Source organism: Amblyomma mixtum, chromosome 8 (assembly GCF_055824585.1).
Source record: "Amblyomma mixtum isolate Tamu chromosome 8, ASM5582458v1, whole genome shotgun sequence".
Taxonomy (NCBI): Eukaryota; Metazoa; Arthropoda; class Arachnida; order Ixodida; family Ixodidae; genus Amblyomma; species Amblyomma mixtum.
Genome location: NC_143019.1, coordinates 23,117,744 through 23,138,011, shown reverse-complemented (window position 1 = coordinate 23,138,011; position 20,268 = coordinate 23,117,744). Strand labels below are relative to the sequence as shown.

General features: G+C 48.1%; 1 protein-coding gene across 1 annotated transcript in view; it reads right to left on the bottom strand.

Moving 5' to 3' along the window:
- Positions 1-20,268, bottom strand: part of Task6 (TWIK-related acid-sensitive K[+] channel 6) — a 52,492-nt gene that overhangs the window by 25,070 nt on the left and 7,154 nt on the right. The gene's annotated exons all lie outside the window — the stretch shown is intronic.

Below are 20,268 nucleotides of genomic sequence, written 5' to 3'. Positions count from 1 at the left end.
CTAATACTGAAAGTGAAATTTCTAACTGATACTGGTAGGCTCCTTAATTACTGTGAGGCCTGAAGCCGGCCGTAAGTAATATCCATATCAGTTTTTAAAAATCCGAAAATGCGGTTATTTGACGCTGTCGGACGACAAATTTTGACTACAACGCTCCAAAACACTTGTTCGAGGAGCTTGCAGGCGAAGCAACCTCCCCAGTGCACGTAACTCGTCGAAATGGCAAAAATTGTTGGGCCACAGCGCCGAGGGCAACCGCTTTTTCGAAAATCTAAAACGTTATATGGATATTACTCAAACTGGGCTACAGGCCTCCCAATGATTAAGGTGCCTAATAATAATAGCAAAAAGTTAACTATTCAATATCAGTTAACCAGCCTGCTAGTTAGCACGTCTTACCTCTATTCTGATACACTACACCGCTAACAAAGCTATTCCGAGAAAAGTGCTGTTCCAACTCAAAAAGCCTGTTTTTAAAAACTGTGTAAGTAAGTGACGTTTGTGGCTATTCTCGCGAGGTGTAGAGCAAGCCGCATTATTTCCGGCAACAAAGTGCTTCCTCGGATCTCTTGGCGACAAGGTTAAAAGTAATAAGCGATGGGCAAGTTATGGCGCCTAGTTTCCGCGTTGGCGACGCCTGTTCTTAATGTTGCTCTAGCACAAAATCTCAATATGGAGCTTCGTTTTTTTTTTCCTCTCTGTGCTTTATCAAGCAGCCGCTCACCCCCTGTAGTTTTCATGGCAGGGAAGCGCACTTGACGTAAGCGCGCAACGAATAATCAATGTTGTTTGCTGTGTGCGCTGAATACATCTGCTTAACCGCTTGCTGAACGCTTAGTGCCAGCACGAACCCAGCCCTCCTTTGTCGGAGGCAAGCGTTTTAGGAGCGTTAGCTCTTACTCATCACGTTTCGACATTTCGTGGGGTCTGCTACCACCCTGAGATCACAGCGCCATCTGTGGCAGCAACTAGAAAACAGCACATCTCGCACTGAGACTGGTAGCGCCATCTACAATAGCATTGTAGAAACAACCGCCTTCCGCGTGCCAATGATGACGTCACGGTCCAATATGGTGGATAGAGGTGGAACTATGTGAGTACGACGTCAGGAAAATACACGTACAAATTCGTTTTTCCATTGGTGTACCTCTCTTTAATCTCATTCATATCAATTTTACCGCCTTTATCCGAGGTGAGCATTGATGTGGGGATGATGGTGGCTCTGCTGGCACCGCTGATAACGATAAAGACAGATCAGGGCGCATGTATCTTCCAATGGAAAATACATGGAAGGAGACGCCCTACATTCTAAACCCAAATACACCTATATGGGATTAAAAAAGAGAGTAAACTCTCCTCTAGCGCACTCCTTTTATAAAAGGGTGTACGCTGGAGGGCAGCTTCCTCCCTTTTTACTCCTTTTCGTTTAGATAGTATAATGATACGCGTCTCGTACACGGATCAAAAAAGGAACAAAAAGAATAAATTGATATAGAGTTGGAGAAGTAATTCACAGGAACAGCTAATTACGTTATGTGTTGGCAATATGCGATAGCATTAGAAGCTGTCTACGCCTTAACCGGCAGTGACGTCACTTAAATTCGGTGAAGTCGCTTCCCTCCAGCCAATAGGAATCATCCTGCCGAATGGCGCCACTTTACACCGTCCAATGGTGATTATCTGCTCCGGTGACGTCATCTAATTCCAGGAAATGGGCGAATTTTATGACCGACGACAGATTTTTTTTCCCCAGATAAGGCTTGTAATGTTATCGCATCAAAACAAATAATGCGCGAAATTAAAGTGAATGAAATGTAGAACAAAACACGCTCGAAATTGTGAAACGTTTTAAAAGCCGCAGAACTGGTGCGAGCCGGTTCGATAAGCGCGGGCAGGATACAGCTATAGGATGTAAATGCAGAAGGTTGCTCATTTGCAAAACGCCACAGCACACAATATCCCACAAAGCAGCTGTTTCTGCTTTGCAAAACAATATTATCTATTAACTGGCGTAGCGCTAGACTAACAACCAGGCAGACCTCTCCTGTATTCATTAAAAGTCTCTCCATCTCTGAGCGCCTGGTTCTTTTTTACCAAAACAGATGGCAGCACTGTCTGCTACATCTGTGTAAAGTTCATGACCACGGGCACACGACAGTCCACGAAGCTCTCACCGGCTTTGCACGCAGGTGTGCCTTGCGAGCTGAATCTCAAGCGTGCTGCATATTACTCAAGCTCCTCCGCCAGCAGGCAAAAAAATAAAAATTCTGAAAAACCGTCCCACTGCACTGATTGTCTTGAATCCCATAATCTCTTTTTTCTCTCCAACTACCGCGCTAACGTGTGTAACAGGCAAATCCTTCGAAATGATGATACATAAGGGCAAATGCTGCACTTTTTCCTGCCCGGCCGCGAAGTATTGCGTAAATGATGGAACAGAAACGAGACTACACGGCTCCATACGCCGCATACATAACAGTAAAATAGAAAGAGCAGACGAGCGAGCAGGTGAGGGACGATGGAAGTGCATTACGGTCGCGACGTATGAGAAGATGCAATTATCTCGAACTATGAGCGGGCGGCCGAGGAGTATGTTGGGCAATAGTCACCTTCCCCCGACTCCGCTGTACTGCTATGCGTGCATTAAAAGGGGCACGGTAGGGTAGCGCAAGGATTTATTACATTTTTGCTTTTTTTTTTCCACGTGCGTAGACACGATCCTCGTTAGACACTTTCATTCGTCTGCCACCTCGGGATTTGCGTCGTGCTTCTCACATTTCTGCAACGAGTGCAAGGTCAAGAAGGCCTCCCCCCCCCCCCCCCCCCGCCCAGAAAAAAAGAAAAAAAGAGGCCCGAAAATACTATGTCGCTTGTGCGGTCACGTGATCGACTACACCGCGAATAATGCAATCACAGAGCCGACATTATTCGATTCCCGCCAACTGAAATTGCGCTCATATCTCCCCTTTTTTTTGCGCAAGCCTTTTTTCTGCTCGCTCTCGAAGGTCAGAAAAGCCTCTGTCGAGAGGCTGCCGATCTTGACAGGGGCGAGGTGTAAACACACCCAAGTGTTGTGCGGTGTCAGTTCACTTTAAAGAACTTCAGATGGCCGCAGTTAAACAAAAATTAAAATTATATTTAGTCGTCCTTATCGCCTTGTTCTTCGTTCGTTGTCCTATTTTTCGTGTTGCTGCCATTTTTGAAAAATATTTGCCGAGGTTTTGAAACGCGCCCGAGTGATAGGTATTTCATCACTAATCCCCTCAAGGATTTTTTTTTTTAATGTGAAGTTGCTACTTCACTAGCAAAGGTGAAAATTCCGAGGTATGTGTGATGCCTCAACCTTTGGCCTTGAACTTTGACCCTGATCTTGCATGCGGTTGTTCTGAGGCGGCGTTGCCTCAAAGTTTTCGCACGTCCTACTCGGTTTAACTGCGTTATAACCCTACCATTTTTTTATGTTGGCTTCATTAACACCGAATATAGCGGAAATTAAAAAAAGGTGATCGTATTCTCCGTCCAACTCCTACACACCGGCACACAAGAAAATAAAATAACTGGAAACCGCCCCGCCCCAAATCACCCACGTCACGTGGGCACGCGCCCAATAAGAAGGCTCGCCCGATTACCTATTCGCGTCATTGGGGTAGGGGCGGCTAAAAACGCGCGGTGAGGTGTGGCCCCGACCGGTTGCGAGCAGAAAGGTTTAAAAGCTATTTTTACATTATAGCGTCCACGCAGAGCATTTAAATTTCACTCTAATACTCACAAAGACCATCTCTTAACATTTTTTTTTTGTTTGGGATATGAAATCAAAGTCATTTAGGGGTTTCTTCAATCCGTAGCCCTTCACCACGGCTACTTTCTCTCTCTCACCTTCTGTCACCTTAATCGGTGGCGCAGTGGCTTTGGCGTTCGGCTGCTGACGCTAAGGTCACAGGTTCGATGCCACCTGCGGAGGCCGTATTTCGATCGAGGCAAAATACAAAAAAAAAATAGAGGGGATACTTATGCTCCGCCTTATAGGGTATGACGCGATAGAGATAATGGGTCCTCACAGCGGCCTGGGATCTTATATGCGCATCGCTTCGCAGGCACGGCGAATGCTTCACATTCAAAGATCGCGAGGAGTCCTCAAACCACTCCTGGCGCAGTGGTGCAGTGGCATGGCCTCCGAAATCGCCCGCATGTCGGTGATCTCGGATGCCATGACAGCGGTTAAGCGATGATCCACTCCTCCGATAGGTGGCTCTTTCGAACAGCCAACGGTGAGGCTGGTGAGACCCAGGATGACCCAGGACGCCTTTCCTGAGCATCCTCCCGCGACCAGTTATTAATTTAACTGCCGCATGCCACGGTGGGCACGTTGTCGTCACAGTGTCACGTGACCTATGTGGAAGGTGGGCCATCTGTTTTTTTCGTTCACAACGCGGACCACCAGATTTTCTGCAGAACGGGAGCCTTTACTCTGTCGCGTTAAAACGTCCGTGTTCTCTGCGATGTCAACGCACGTTAAAGAACTACAGGTGATCGTTTAAATTAATACGGAGCGCTCCATTATGGCGTTCCTTATAGCCAATGTGTCGCTCCGTAACGTTAATCCATACAATTCTCATTCGCAATTCTCTCCCACCTTTAACTCTTCCCCCCTCCTCTTGATCACGGTTGTCATGAAAGTCATTAAGAAAGGAACTGTGCAGAACAAACACGGGCGAGATGGGAAAAGGACATGCACAGACCCGCGACTGACTTTATTCGGAGGTACAGTCAGAGCGGAATGAAATGCGAACATGCATATGCCGTATTTTTCTACTTTGAAGCGAGATATTCCTTTACACCGGTTTATGAAAATGTACTTGGGTGGACCTTCTACCTGGAAAAAAATTAATCAGGCTATCGTACAAAAACCAGCGCTTACGAACACGGACAGAGGACAAGGTGAAACAGACTGACGGCGCTGAACTTACAACTGAATTTTATTCATACGTAGGCAGTCAATTTATACATTCACACAGACATGCGCGAAGACATCTTGTCAAACCCGGATACATTGTTGCCACTCACAAGCGTAAAAAGAGAGAAAACAAAAAGGAGCAATCATCCATTCAAGGCACGTGTGTCATTACCTCACCCTCCCTACCCAGAATGAAGCAAGCTTATTTCCTTATTTAATCAGGCTAGTAGTACACTATTGTAGGGTACAACTTAAAAAAAAAACAGCAGTTGCAAACACTGGGCCGCGGTCCGCGGCGTCCTGTATTACTCCGCTGGCCAATCGCAACTGTAAACGAAATCAGCTTTTTAATTCTTGACTATATCAAACAATCCACGTATAAAAATATTAGAGCTCATAATTTTTTCTTGTGATAAGCTTCTTGTTTACGTAACAAGAAACGTTTAAGCAGCAGACTACTTTTTGCCCTGGAGGAAATCTGTGCGCGGAGGCTGAATGTGGGCGGAGCTTCACTGCAGACTTAAGTTGTACCTGACTGTAGCCTGATTCATGTTTCCTTTTACCGCTGCCCCACCGTACGCCTCCACTCCTCTGTGTACGCCTGTGACCGTATGCCATACCATACCAAATACTCAGGCTGTGAGGGACGCCATAGTGGAGGGCTCCGGAAATTTCGACCACCATACTGTACCATACCGTACTGTATCGTGCCATGCAATACCATACCATGCCAATACTCAGGCTGTGAGGGACGCCATAGAGGAGGGCTGCGGAAATTTCGACCACCATATCATACCATACCGTACTGTACCGTGCCATACCATACCAATACTCCGGCTGTGAGGGACGCCATAGTGGAGGGCTCCGGAAATTTCAACCACCATACCATACCTTACTGTACCGTACCATGCCATACCATACCATGCCAATACTCAGGCTGTGAGGGACGCCATAGTAGAGGGCTCCGGAAATTTTGACCACCATATCGTACCATACCGTACTCTATCGTGCCGTGCCTTACCATACGACATCCAATTAAGTTTTCAAGCAGTTTTTGCCACAACGACTCTCGGCATCACGCACGGCTTATCACTAACTGAGACTGCAAGCCAACACAGCCGAATGAACACCATGTCGAACGAAGCTAGGCCGGCGGGTGTGCCTGCTTTTCGGTGATGCAGCAGCGTGCGCACACCTAATTCCGGCACTGCGGCGGGAGTGCCCTGGGTGAATGCATCCATCATTAAAGGAGACAGAGGGGAGGGGAGCGGGCTTAGCGGTTGCTCGCCCCAACCACACGCGCGCCACACGCGTTCGGCGCCGAGCGGCCGCAGAATTGGGCAAGAGCCAAATGCGGCATCCGCGGTGGCAGCTCAATTAGTTTCGCCCCTTCTCAGCTATTGCTACTGCTGGCCTATACACATTTTCTTTTTTTTTTTCTACTTTTTTCTAGCGAATAGCGAGCGAGAGCGGATTGGATGGCTATATACTGGACTACGGCTATGACGGAGAAACAGCCGCGGTCATCGGTCACTCCTCACGGCTTGCGGGGCATTTACTATACATACCAGGGGAGAATTTAAGTGGGGAACTCTTGAGATTCTGAGGTTTCGGATTGTTGCACATTATTTTGAAGTGTTGGGGCATATATATTTTGTATTCAGCAGTTCTTCGGACCTGACTTTTTGTTTCAATTGTGAAACCATTGTTTGAAATCGGTACAGCTATAGTCAGATACAACTCAAGAAGGAAGCGGCTTTTCCCCTTCCAACCAACGTCGTCGGCCTATTATCATGAACCTGCTAGCGTAACGATGCAAGGAGCGGCGTGACAATGCATGGAGCGGACTTTCCCCGACGTCGGAAGGAGGGGAATATTCCCTTTCATCGGCCACTCCCTGCATTGCCGCGCTAGCAGTGCCATGAAAATACCAAGCCAAACTACGGTCCTTTCTGTAAAGTAAAAAATGGCGATACATGTGAACGGACAATCAGCGGAGGCCGATAGAGAGGTGGGAGCGGATGGTGAGCGGAGTTGACAAGGCATTTAAGAGTACGACTGCAATTTGTTACCGCTATTCCCAAATTAGACAACCATAGTCACGCAGAAGTATAAGTCTTCATTTAACTCCACACATATGTTCGAGCATCCGCCTCATACGCGGGAGGTGCTGGGTTCGATCCCTAGCTAATCCGCGTACCAACTATTTTCCAATGGCTGCAAGTTTTCCCCTGAGCTGATGCTCGGCTTCTTTGGTGTGAAGTGCTTGCACAATGGGTCTTTGACCCACCTTCTGTAGGCAACACCACCTTGTGCCACGGCGCATTAAAATCATCATCAACTCCACTAATGTGCTGAGTCATGCCTCGTGGGAGGAAACAGCGCGAACAAAACGACAGACGAAGCAAGAGGACAGAAAGACGAGCGCTGTGTCCTCTTGCTTCGTCTGTCGTTTTGTTCGCGCTGTTCCCTCCCACGATGTATTAGTACAAACTCGCCCAGCTATCCATCCTTCTTCAATGAGTCATGCCTATCGGCGCAGCTCGCCTGAGGTCTTCAGTCACTAAAAAATGGAACTACTTATTAGAACGGAGCCGCCGATTAGACAGTTAGTATGAGCTTATTGAAGCATACTTTCGGTTTTCGTTTTCCTCCAACTCGCTTCTCTCTGGGTGAATGATTGCCATGATACTTTTTCAATCCTGATACGGAAGTAAAAATCGCCTTCTCTCTAAGGGCGAGCTAAGCGTTCCCTTTTACATTCCACGCACCTCTACGGCACACAGTGCCGTACTCAGACTGAGGCTCACCTAAGTCGCCTCTAATACGTGCTGGTTGGCTCATGAAGAAGGAATGGCTCAATGACTGTCTCACTCTTGGCGGATGCCTGACCCGCGCCATGAGGGAAGCGGTGAAGGAAGGGGTGAGGTGACGTAGAGAGAAAGAGTCGGCGTAGTGTATGGCGACCATCTGGAATTCTTTTACGATTCTCTGAGAAAGCTGAGCCCACTAGCGTTTTATTGCGAAAGCAATACTACTCCCAAGAACGGCCTTTCGCGTAGCGGCGGCCACTTGGCACGTTTCACCTTTAGAATGACCCCTGACGTCATACCATGCCTAGTGACGTCATATCAGGAGCGAGAGACGGGCTACCAACTAGGCTCGTCGGGTAACGGCGGCCGCTTGCCACGGCAGGCCGCGCTCTTCCCGCTAGAGGCGCTGCATACGCAGTACAAAACACCTGCTTTCGCAACCTACCAGGCTTAACCAAAGCTAAGCCCCCGCCAATTTTTTTTTTTTTTTGTAGTTCGTCCTCATCGAAACACGACCGGCGTGGCCGAAGTTTCGATGCCGTGACTTGAGGCTCAATAACGGAACGACAGAACCACTGCGCCAAAGAGAAGGATCCCGTTGTACGCGCACAAATGACCCCGATAAGGAGCTGGCCTTTGCGCGAAAACCAAGAACTGTGGACGTTCCGTTAACCGTAGAAATGAAGGTAGATGGAAAGAAAAAATCAGGAGAGAGAGAGAGAGAGACAGGTTTGTGGGAATGGATCGGGAGAGGAGTTAGCCAGACACTTCTGTGTATGAGAGCAATTTGTTAGCGCCACTCAGAACGGTCATTTCCGCTCTTCTTTCCCGGCGCAAACGACTGATATGGTAGACTGAGCGCTCCATTTCCTAGACGAAGACGAATGAGGGTTGCGCGTAGAGTGGGTAATTAGATACCGGGGACAACGAAGACGTGAAAGTCCATTCGCGCGGAAAAGCGACGATAACAGGCTCCCCCGGTGACAGAGTCAAGTGGGCACTGGACTGCTCCTCTGCCTGTAGGTACACGCTATCTACGCCTGCATTTGAAAAGCGAAGGTCAGTCATGGACATTGAGTAAAGCAGAAATTTGGGCAAGTTGGTACGTATTCATTTTTGAAACAGCGCAACAAAGACGGGACGTGGAAACTGAGGGGACGTGGAAACTGAGACACCGCCTGTTTGTCTTTACCCCTCAGTTTCCACGTCCCGTCTTTGTTGCGCTGTTTCAAAAATGAATCAGTCATGGACAAACTAAACTAAAATAACGGACGACGAACAAGAATCAGTGGCGCCATGAAACGAGGAGAAAACGAACCACTAACGAGATAAACGCTGTCAGTGCTTTGGGGAGATAGCGCTTGTGAAGGTACGTTTGCTAAACTGAGCTGCAGAATCAAAAAAGTATTTAAAAACTGTGTGGTTGTAGAAAACACTCAAGGAGGGATTGCCAGAGCAAATGCACATCCCTCTTAGTTCTCCTAACGACGATTGTGCTGATCTAGGCGCGCTTGCCTGCGCCCTCCTGCTATTCTTCATGCCCACGGTGTCTTTTTTTTTTTTTTTTTTTGCCGTTGCGGTGGCTCAGTGGCTATGATGCTTGGCTGCCGGCTCAGTTCGATACCGGCCACGGCGGTCGAATTTCGATGGAGGCGAAATGCTAGAGGCCCGTGTACTGTGCGATGTCAGTGCACATTAAAGAACCCCAGGTGGTCGAAATTTCCGTAGCCCTTCACTAGGGCGTCCCTCATAGTCCGAGTCGCTTTGGGACGTTAAACCCACGGAAACCATAAACCTATTAATGTCTTTATTTCTTGATTTCGTTGTTGCATGGCGTCACCATTATGTTTTTGGTCGTTGCTTCGCCATTTATAGGTTAGCTTGTCCACAATGCCCCACCTTCGCCGAAAGTAACCTGGCTGCAAGACTTTTTCCTGAGTCGTATAGAGGAGCACTTGTGCTACCCACCAAGCTGTGGATCTCTGCAAAGTAATTTCGCGTTTTTCTGTGCTGACAAGCCAAGCACAGACGAAAATGCTCGTTTAATAGAGGTGTTTGAATACGTTTCAGGTGCACGGAGCAATCGTTCTAAACTTTATGGTCTATGGTTTGTCATGTGCGAGTCTGCACCTTCTGAACACGCTGGTGTCAAATCGACGCGTAAGCCACTTAGGTAACTTGGCGCACCATTAGACGAGTTTAATCGTAACGCACAGTACTAGAAAGAAGGCGTTCCAACTCTGCAGCGTTACTCATATTTTTGTCCCCCATAGTCACTCGACATTTGGCAGAGCGGCGGCCTGTAACCTGTTTCTGGCCACTAATTTTTTTTTATGTTATCCAAATCATTCATTGTGCTAGACTTTATACAAAGCGATTTCACAGATTGTTTGCTACTTTCATGATGAGTTCGTCTTGTCAATCTATGAGATGTGACAACCTTTTCCGGCCTGTCAGCGCTGATGGCCATGGTTCAGTTCATCTTTATGTGGGGCAGATTCTTTCCCGTTTCATGTTTTTATATTTCACACGCGTTCACTTCAAGATTAAGTTGTCCATTGCTTAGGACGGATTGGCGCTGACGTCATTTTGATTGCTCATCCGCAGTGCTCTGGCAAACCGTGTCAAAAACATTATGGCCAAATAAACAAGTAAGAATTCCCTCGAACCCGCTGCCCCGAGTCAGTGTAAGTGGCGAATGTAATATATGATGTGAATATATATACCATGTCTGATAACAGCTACTGCATCACAAAGGCCTTTCGGCTGTTGTCTGATTAGCTTTGCTCAGCGCCAACCTCCGCTTCCCTCTAGCCACGAATTGCCTAACCTCATCCCTCTATTCAATTTCCGGTCGCACTAGGCTACGTTTCCTCTGGGGCAGTATTGGCACTTCCTTGCTCTAATGGAGCGCCGTGTCTTCGTGTTCCACTTGAGGGAACAAGAATTAACGTGACAGTAAAACAACGCGCGAACTTAACGAGAAACATCAATAGATTACATTTAGTACCCTGACTACATATGCGCACAATTCGCATATAATTGGGGACAAAAGTGGTATACTCCAGGCGGCGAGAGCCGGAGCAACGGAAAACTACGCTGCAACGCCATCTACAGGCGTCATCTGGGATCGAGACATCCAGTGTGACTTGGCTCGTTTCAACGTTTCGAGCTTTAGCTCGCCAAAATGACGTAGTTTTGCGTTGCTCCGGCTCCCGCCGCGTGGAGTATACCACTTCTGTCCCCGATAGTAGATTGCGTCTAACTACTGGCTCGCGCACAGGCACTCATCGACTTCGGTGTCCACTGGCCGAGCCACAACTTAGTCCAACGAACTGTCCCCGAACTCAATCTTGTTCGCTTCATTTCCTTTAGAGTAATAGCCGTTGTTTCCGTAGCATGTCGTCACCGAAAACTAGCTTCCTAAGGTGCATGTTCCGTAAGGTACAAGGTGTTTAAGGGGCTATAGGGAAAAATGCATTGACATTAAGTGGCATTAGAGAGATGCTCATTAAGAGACATTTAGGCTGCATAAGTGGCCGGATACGTAAAGCATACGAGACACTTTACGTGTAAATCACGATGCAAATTGGACTAGAGACGTAAGGTACTGACATTAGGAAACCGTTTCGTTTCGGCAAAGTGCATAAGGGACTTGAGACTTAAGGCACTACCATAAGGAACGTCTGGGTCGGGGAGCGAGCGCGAGTACGCCATTCGTGGTCACGTGGTCTACGTTGGCCGTTGGAGGGAGTGGGGCAGGTATGCACTCATAGGACCGAGGAATGACATATGACACAATTATCTCCAGAGCTCTTATATCACACAAACTGGGAAATTTCGCTTCGAAAAGTAACTAGTCCCAGTAGTCACTTTTCAGGTACGTAGGTATGGCGGCCCCTTCTGGAAGCAGCCCATGAAAGCTGTTGTCATGTATCGCCATTGTCTTCTGAAAAGTGTTTCTTGTTTTTTGCCTCTTTACTTTATCCTACGACCTGTTATATCTATATAGTTAGTTTTTTTTTTATTCGAATAGTCTGCCATGAGGCATAAGTTGAGAAAAGGGGGAGTGGAATGTAGGTTACAGAAAGTTAAAAGAAGGAGTGTAGACCAGTTTCGGCGAGGTACTCGCATAGGCTGCTTGTGAAGTGATTGTCCATAGTCCACTTCACATAGTCCCCGTCGCGGTTCCACCACAGGCCGACCTTCCTGAGGAGCCGTTTTCTAATAGGGGCCGTCGCTGGGCAAGTCCACAACAGGTGCCGCACATCACAAATGTCCGGTGCAGCGCCGCAGTGAGGGCACCTGTCAGTTGCTGGCAGATATTTATCACCCCACCGATTACGGACAGAAGGGGTCAGGGCCGCCCCTGCCCGAATCCGGCGCACTGATACCTCCTCCTGCCGAGTAAGACTACGGGGGAGAGGGTGCGAACACGGAGGAATTAGAGCGCGTGTTCGCTGGCGCAGAGCTTGTGAATCGGAGACATGGGACAGGAACGGATCTGGGTGCGAACACGGGGAGTGCCCCAGGGCTCCGTTCTCGCCCCCACATTATTCAATGTGGCTTTTATTCCTCTTGTTAGAATAATTGTAACTTCACTTCCAATATAGTTAGTTAATGGAGCTGTTTCACTGATTTTGTTGCCACGGGGTTGAGCACTTATTAACAATCTCGATGATTGCAACTTGAACGCAGTTAACGTTATTGACCACGAGCGTCGCGGCAATCCGTAAGCACCCAAATTTTGGCCCAGCCTTACTCTTCTGATGCATGGACGCCATGCAAAGTTTCGCAGAGGTAATATCACGGAGCGCTCGCTATCACTGTATCTGCTATGAGGCAGCTGTCGTCACGCCTTGAAAGCAAGGCAAAAAAAAAAGTGTTTTTTTTTTTTCTCAGTCGCCTCAAGCACCTAGCCATGGCGGCATAAAGTCGAACGAATAGGTTCCAGGAGTCCATGAGTCCTAATCCAGCCCGTGAGTTGCCCCTTCGGTGATAGGTCCAAAATTTACGCAGAATAATGTAAAAAAAGAAATGAAAATGAAAACCGGCCTCGGTGGCTCAGTGGTTGGAGCGCTCGGCTACTAAGCCGGATTTCCCGGGTTCGAAACCGGCCACGACGGCCGCGTTCGGATGCGAAGCTCAGGCATGAACACGGCAAACGCAGGCACACCTACAGTTATAGAGAACATCTGACATGAAAAAGCATGTCATAAGGTATGTGGATTTTAGCACCAAGAACACACACATGGGCTGTGAAAACTGCCATCGCACAGCACGTGAGCATGCTTATGTTTCATCGGCTTGGGAGTAGAAACAGAACAGAAATAAAATAAAGCCTCGTGTGTAACCGGTTATAGTCAATGTTTTTTGAGGAATCCCCTAAGGTGGAGCACATTTGTAATAAGGGAGCCACTATTCATCAGCACCCACGCAAGCGCAGCCATACAGCTACAATGGAAAGCTATTATTTGTAGCTGCTCTTGGGTGGGTGTTAATGAGTAGTTATTCCATTGTTTAACCGGTTTTGCCGCATCGGATGTCGTGGCCCACTTTGCCTACACCTTGAACATGGGAAGCGCAGTAAGTTCTCACTGCTCAGCGGACACCTCAACCGCGCCATGAGGGAATGGAGAAAGTTGGGAGTGAGAGCAGAATAAAAGGTGGTAAAGTGGAGAGCTCTGTAAAAGTTTCAACAACGTGGGGATCTTTAACATGCGCTGACATCGCACAGCAAACAAGTGTCTTAACAGGTGTCCCTAATACACCCTGTCTATTATCTCGGCGCGGTTGAAGTGTCCGCATAGTGAGAGAGAGAGTTATTGCTCCTTTACTTTCATCGGCAACTCCCCCTTTCAAGTTGATTTTCTTTTCCTTAATTGTTGTAGAATACGAAGACATGTAATTTTCTTATTTTTTCTTTTTATTTAATTTCCTCCACGCATAAGTTTTTCGTATTTATACTATCTCAGTTGTCCTCATCCTCACAACTTCGTTGACTTTCAGGCTTTTATGCCCATAGGTGTGCACTGACGCAATACACTGAATCAATACCGGAATCGACCCAGAGGCAATAATACTGTGTCCGATAATGAGACCCGGCGCAGTGAATTCCCCGAAGTAATTAAATCGCGCTGCTCCGTTCTATTTAAAACTGCCCAAATGCGATTAAAACTCGCACGCCTGATATAAAAGACTCCTTTAAATTTCATTAAGATTTTCAGTACTCAGAAAGCTAAGTAAAACACGTTGCGGGGCTAGTTGGTTATGCCTTTTCTTTCGTTAAAATTTCAGCAGCGCTAACTTTTAGGACGAATACACATAGTTGGAGTCAGCGCCCGTCCTGTCATGTCCTCTGTGTATTCGTCCTAAGAGTTGACGCTGCTTAAATTTTAACGTCAGAAAGCTAAAGGTTCGTTTGAATATAAATTAGAGATCTTAGCTCTTAAACAAAGTTAGAAACATACTCTTTCATCAAATCGATCATACCCAGCAATACCGGACAAAAACATTTTCGAGCGGTAAACCGTTTATAAAAGCAATTTTTTCATATATTGCAAGATTTCACTATAACAATCAATATACCAGCAGATCACCCCACGGCAGTCTAGAATTTTTTTTTATATTAACGTTTTTGCTATCGTCAAAAGCATTCCCGACTGGTTGTCTATGGCAGTCTTAACTGTTCGATGCGATCGATGGAAACAATTTAAAAGAAAATTTTTTCTACATATCAGAAGTATGAGCCATTACGTTCAATATTTCTGTAGCACCATCTTACAATTTTAAAATTCTCAAATTTTTTTTTCCGAGAATGTTGGACGTGTTCCAGTTATTCGAAGTATGAACATATTCATGCGTTGGTCAAATATAGTATGTTCATATGCATCGGAGAGGTTTAGATGTGGCTGTGCAAGGGTAATTAAATTTTCATCAAAGGAACCACACAGCATCAGTGCAAACTACAAAATAATATAACTACTGCAAGAGACATTACAGACAAGCGTGATCTCAAGAAAACGACTACCATTCTGAGGGGTCAAAATACTCCGGTAAAGGGGCTAATTAAATTGCCGACCTTCTGTCCTTCACAAGCCCTTCGCTGCTTCACTAATTACTTCGAGAAGTAATTTAATTACTGCACTCTCGAAGCAGTCAAACGTCCTTTACTGCACGGTCATCCATCTCTCCTCAGAGCAGTGGAAATAGTTCCCACTGATTTCACGGGCCATGGAAAAACAAAACCGTCCAACTCGCAATCGCGTCTCGAGGTTCCTTCTTGAAGAGAAGTTTATTGGACTCATTATTCATACAAAGGGACCATAGTCCCTCACAAAGACAAAAACAACAAGGCAGCGACTAGTGTCGCTCGGTACAAACAAGCTATGAAACAAGAACACGACTGCTGTCGCCGTTCACACAAAATCATTCACAGCACAGAATGTTCGAAGGGTCCATAATGTCCAGGCATCGCGGGGGGAAGCACGCTCACTAAATACGATGAACGCGCACCGACACCGCGCACCACACACTCAATACGGCAGGAGCCGCACCGTCAAGCGGCCCCCGCTGGCGGCGATGAAGCGGGTGCTCCACCGCCGCAGGAACTCGTCTTCTGGGAGGGTCACATGATCTAAACACGCCTGTTGAAACAGGCGCGCCCGAACCCTCTGCAGCATGGGGAACATGGCGCTTTGAGGCCGGCCCTGCAAGGAAGCGACGCCTCTCTGGCGCCACAAAACAAAGGTCCCGACGCACAGCAAGAGCCGCACAAATGCGTCGCGCGGCCTGGTGTGCGAGTCGAGGCTAAACAAAAAACATGCGCGACATCAGCCTCCAAAAAGTGCGCGCTACGACGCACTCAAAAACCGCGTGTTCGAGGGTCTCTGTCGCACCGCACTGGGACACTTCTTGTTCGAATTGAAGAGTTTATGAGAGTTAGCCCAAGTGCTCGCATTACTCAAGGTCGCGTTAATATGAAACACAAGGCATCAAAGTGGGACCAGTGGTTGGTACCATTGGTACACAGACTGTGGACCACCTAATTGGCGTAGAATGTTTGGAGTGGCATCAGCAGATTCAGCGCGTTACGAAGCATAAGATTACTAGTCGAATCAAAGCATAGCGTATAAAAGGGACTCGCACCGACGACCTTTGGTTACCCAAACCGTGACACCTTGAAACTTCGAACATCCATTACGGCCAAATTAATCGACCTAGGACATTCGAAGTGGTGTCGCAAGATTTGTCTTCTTGCGTTGTATACGTTGGCATTAAAAAAAGTAGATATCCGGATAAAACGAAAAATTGGTACCGGATATAGCGAAGAGGGTTAATGACGCAATATTCGTTCGATATTGATAACGCTCGATACTCATACGCTGCCTCGGCGTTTTGCTCTTGTTTCACTTTGCCTTAATGTGACGAATTTCGATTGCCGCTAAAGTTCCGTAGATTTCTGCGTGTTATCGTACTTTCTTAATTAAAAATACTGCGCCGAGGAAATCTAACGACGCCACCTCTAAATGGACTGACTTCGTTTGCTGGCCTATTTACTTCATTTTGCCTTCACTGACTTCCTTTTCTGGCCTATCTCACCCTCACTTGGGTGCACCAGACTGCCTCTAATTTCGCCGACTCCCTTCGTCCCGTTTCGATCGCTTCTAATCGAACGGGTTGCCCAATACCAGTCTGGAAGCGCCGCAGTGATATCCAGTGCAGCAACAGCAGTATAAGAGGAAGCGTTATAAGACATGTCGCGACCCAACCGAATGTCTTTTTTTTCCTACACTTCCGTCCTCTTTTTTTATTATTGTTACTTTGAGCGCATCTATCCTCCTGCCTGTGTCCCCTCGTACATACGTACACCATACTTGCACACGTTCTCTCACAAACACACATTGCGGCAGGTATGTCGTCGTCACCGAGCAATATCGAACGGCAGCGACGGTTGGTTTCTGCGAGGGGGGGGGGGGGGGAGGGGGCGCTGCAGCCGGGAGGCTGTCACTCTTGCCGCCTGTCGTGCTGGCGACATCCAGCAGCGGAACGACCGCCCACGGACGCGGAGCATCATTAGAGCAGCGTGTTACCCTGACTCGTCGTTCCTCGACAGCGCCTTTCGTCGACCTCCCCTAGTACACCACCGTCCATCTTGCTTCGACACTTCCCCCATGTCCTCCCTTCTCAGAACTCGAGTGCCTCCTCCTCCTCCTATATCTCATCACAACCCTTTCCCCTTCTATACCCACCGCGATGGCTGTATGGTTGCGGAGTTCAGCTAGTCAGCACGTGCTGGCGGTTTTGATTCTGGCCGCATGTTTTCAAATCGAGGCCGGTATACAGCGTGTGGCCTTAGGCTTTTTGCGCTGTGCCTGTAGGGTGAAAACAAAGAAGGGATAAAAAATGTGGGGGATTAACCTAGTTAGACCGAGTAGACGTGCGAAAGCAGGTGTTCATTCTTCAATTGGAGGGAGCAATAAACTCCGCCTTAGGGGTGTGGCATGATATGATTAGTGGGCTAATGGCCGTATATGCAGAGATGGTCATTCTCTACTTGAGAGTCATAGATGGCGGCGAGTCCTCATACCACAACGAGCGCAATGGCGCAGCGGTTAAGAGATGCCCCAATACAAAGTGGCAGGTGGCTGGCTGTTTCCATCACAGCAGCAGGTAGGGATAGTGCGACCCACGTTGTTCTGGGTTAAATGTTTAGGGGAATCTCCCGAGGCGAAATTACCCCCTTCCACCGTCTATGGGACGAAATTCAGATGTCAGAACGCCGGTGTACGATGTCACAATGCATATAAGAGAGCATGGATAGACATGAATTGCGAAACGTAGTGCACTGTGACCTATGAAAGCCACTACTCGTAGTCATAGTCATGACAACCATTCTGCAACGTATCATGACAGTATTTCGCAAGTAACGTGATGTAAAGTGTATAGAGTTTGTACAAAGTATGCGTAGTCAGTACGCGTAATCAGTCATGACTCGGAATCATTCTACAGTGTAGCATGACTCGGAACTTCACTTCCACGACGTAGTCTGACTCAGCACTTTACAAGGAAAATAATGTACGGTTATAAAGCTAGTAAAAGTATTCATCGTCACGCCTCTTGTAGTTATAGGCATGGCTTATAGTCATTCCACAGCACACCATGACTCAGCACTTTACATGTAACGTAATGTGCATAGAATTTGCACAAGTATGCGTAGTCATGACGCGTATACCCTGGGGTCTACTCCCCTTCCTGTCAACTATGTGGCCAACATGCCACTCTATCCTACATACTCTGGGCTTGCTCTCGGGACTCCCCTCCTCGAGGTTTGCAGCTCTCGAATCCAGACCAGTGGGAGGCCGAATTGCTCAGTTCCGACTCGGACACAGATCCTGGTTGAGACAAGAGCCCTAGAAGTCGCCGAACGCCATGGGCTCATGGCCACTTGATGAGCTATAACCCCACACCCTCTGCTACATTTGTTGGCGGAAATGAAGTTTATCCTCCTCCTGGAATGAACAAAGGCGCGTCTAATGATGGTGTCTTCGTTCGCTCCCATCTTCCTCCCTTCCCGTTACGGCGAGGTTCAGGTGTCCACCGAGATATGCGAGACAGATACATTTCCTTTCATCAAAAACCAATTTACCGACGAGCAAGGCGTAGAGCCGAACGGGCGATGGCGTCCTGTGGACTCCCTGGCAGCGTTGCAAGACGCTGTCGCGTTCCACTCTAAGAGGCGAAGCTTAACATCTTAACCACACATCAGTGATAAAAGCAGGAACACCGCGCCTAAGGTTTTCGCCTCATCGCACTTTGGGTGAACAAAGTGCCCCCATGATTTTTTTTTTTACAGGAAAGAAAATTGCGCAGTAATTGCCTCAAATCTCGGTGGACAACCGAACCACACCGTAAGACAAGAGAGGAAGGTAGGAGTGAAAGAAGAAAGAAGTGCCGTAGTGCAGGGCTCCAGAATTATTTCGACCACCATGGGATCGAACGTGCACTGACAGTGCACACTGGGTTGCGGGGCAGGGACGCGCTTCGGCTCGCCCATGCCTTCGTAACCAGCAGAATCCTCTTCTTCGTTCCCTATCTTCGCACTGCGAAACAACGCGAGACACGAATCGATGCCGTAATTAGAAAGGCTACAAAGCGAGCACTGCACCACCCAGTGGCCACGTCCAGCCAGTATTCGCGACTATCGCAGATGGCATCCGGGCGCCGCCTGCTAGACCGCCTGCACATCCAACCCTAGTGCACTCTAGAGGATATGTGTCGGATTCCAGCCCACATCGTGTCAGAGCCGCCGCGGTAGCTCAGTGGCTATGGTGCTCGGCTGCTGGCCCGAAAGACGCGGGTTCGATCCCGGCCGCGGCGGTTGAATTTCTTTGGAGGAGAAATTCGAGGCCCGTGTACTGTGCGATGTCAGTGCACGTTAAAGAACCCCAGGTGGTCGAAATTTCCGGAGCCCTCCACTACGGCGTCTCTCATAGCCTCAGTCGCTTTGGGACGTTAAACCCCATGAACCAACCAACATCGTGTCAAGCGGCAGCTCAGTTAATCGCCAGAGGCTGCTCGGGAAGAGCAACCTGGATCGCAACCCAACCCAGGCAACCCAAGTCCCGCCGATGGCAGCGCCTGCCATAGGAGGGCATTGGCGCATCGTTTTTAACCGCTGCACCACTGCTCCAGTAGTGCCATGAAGATTCCCAGGGATCTATAAATGTAAAGTAGAGAATGACCAAAACCCATTATCGCTGTTCGAACAACTGTCATCCGAGAACGCTGCATCTGAACACCGGAACCGAAGTGAAAACCCAATCGCTAGCGCACCTAATTCGCATTTGGCCTAACTACGCAAATCGACAATCCCTTCTGTGTCCAAGACACTGGAAGGAAGATTTTGATACTAAGAAATGATAGTGGCTTAGCTCAGCAAGGCCAGGATATACATAGCGAGAGTATGGTTAAACTTGATTACACCTTGTCATTTAGCTTGTTCTCCGGCTACGTCCAATGTTTAGCTTTGGTTGGTATCTCCCCGTTGTGTCTAATTGCGGCTACATTAAAGACGGGACATTTGTTATGCAGCAAAGTGTGACGCATTTATTTTATTTCCGGTTCTTCGTCTTGTAGTTGAAGCGTGGCTTCTCTCAGTCTCTCCAACTCACTATTCATTACTACCGACGGCTCCAGCGAGCCGCCTTCTATATATATATAGCTGCACCAACCCCCCTCCTCCTACGGCGCATGCGCACAGCTGTTGCAACTCAGTTTCGCCGGCACGCCGCGGCACTGGCTCTTCCTGTGACGTCACGACAGATGGCGCGGCGAGCGGCGGCCGCCAGCTGCGGCGGTTGCTAGGCAACAGCTCAAGGTCACGACGCGGCCACGGCGAAGCGGCGAGACTTGCGCGTAATGTAGCTCTTGCTACAAAATAATCCACGTAGCGCTTCTAAGCCTCTCAGAAACGTCGCCCAAGTGAATGTGCCAAAACAG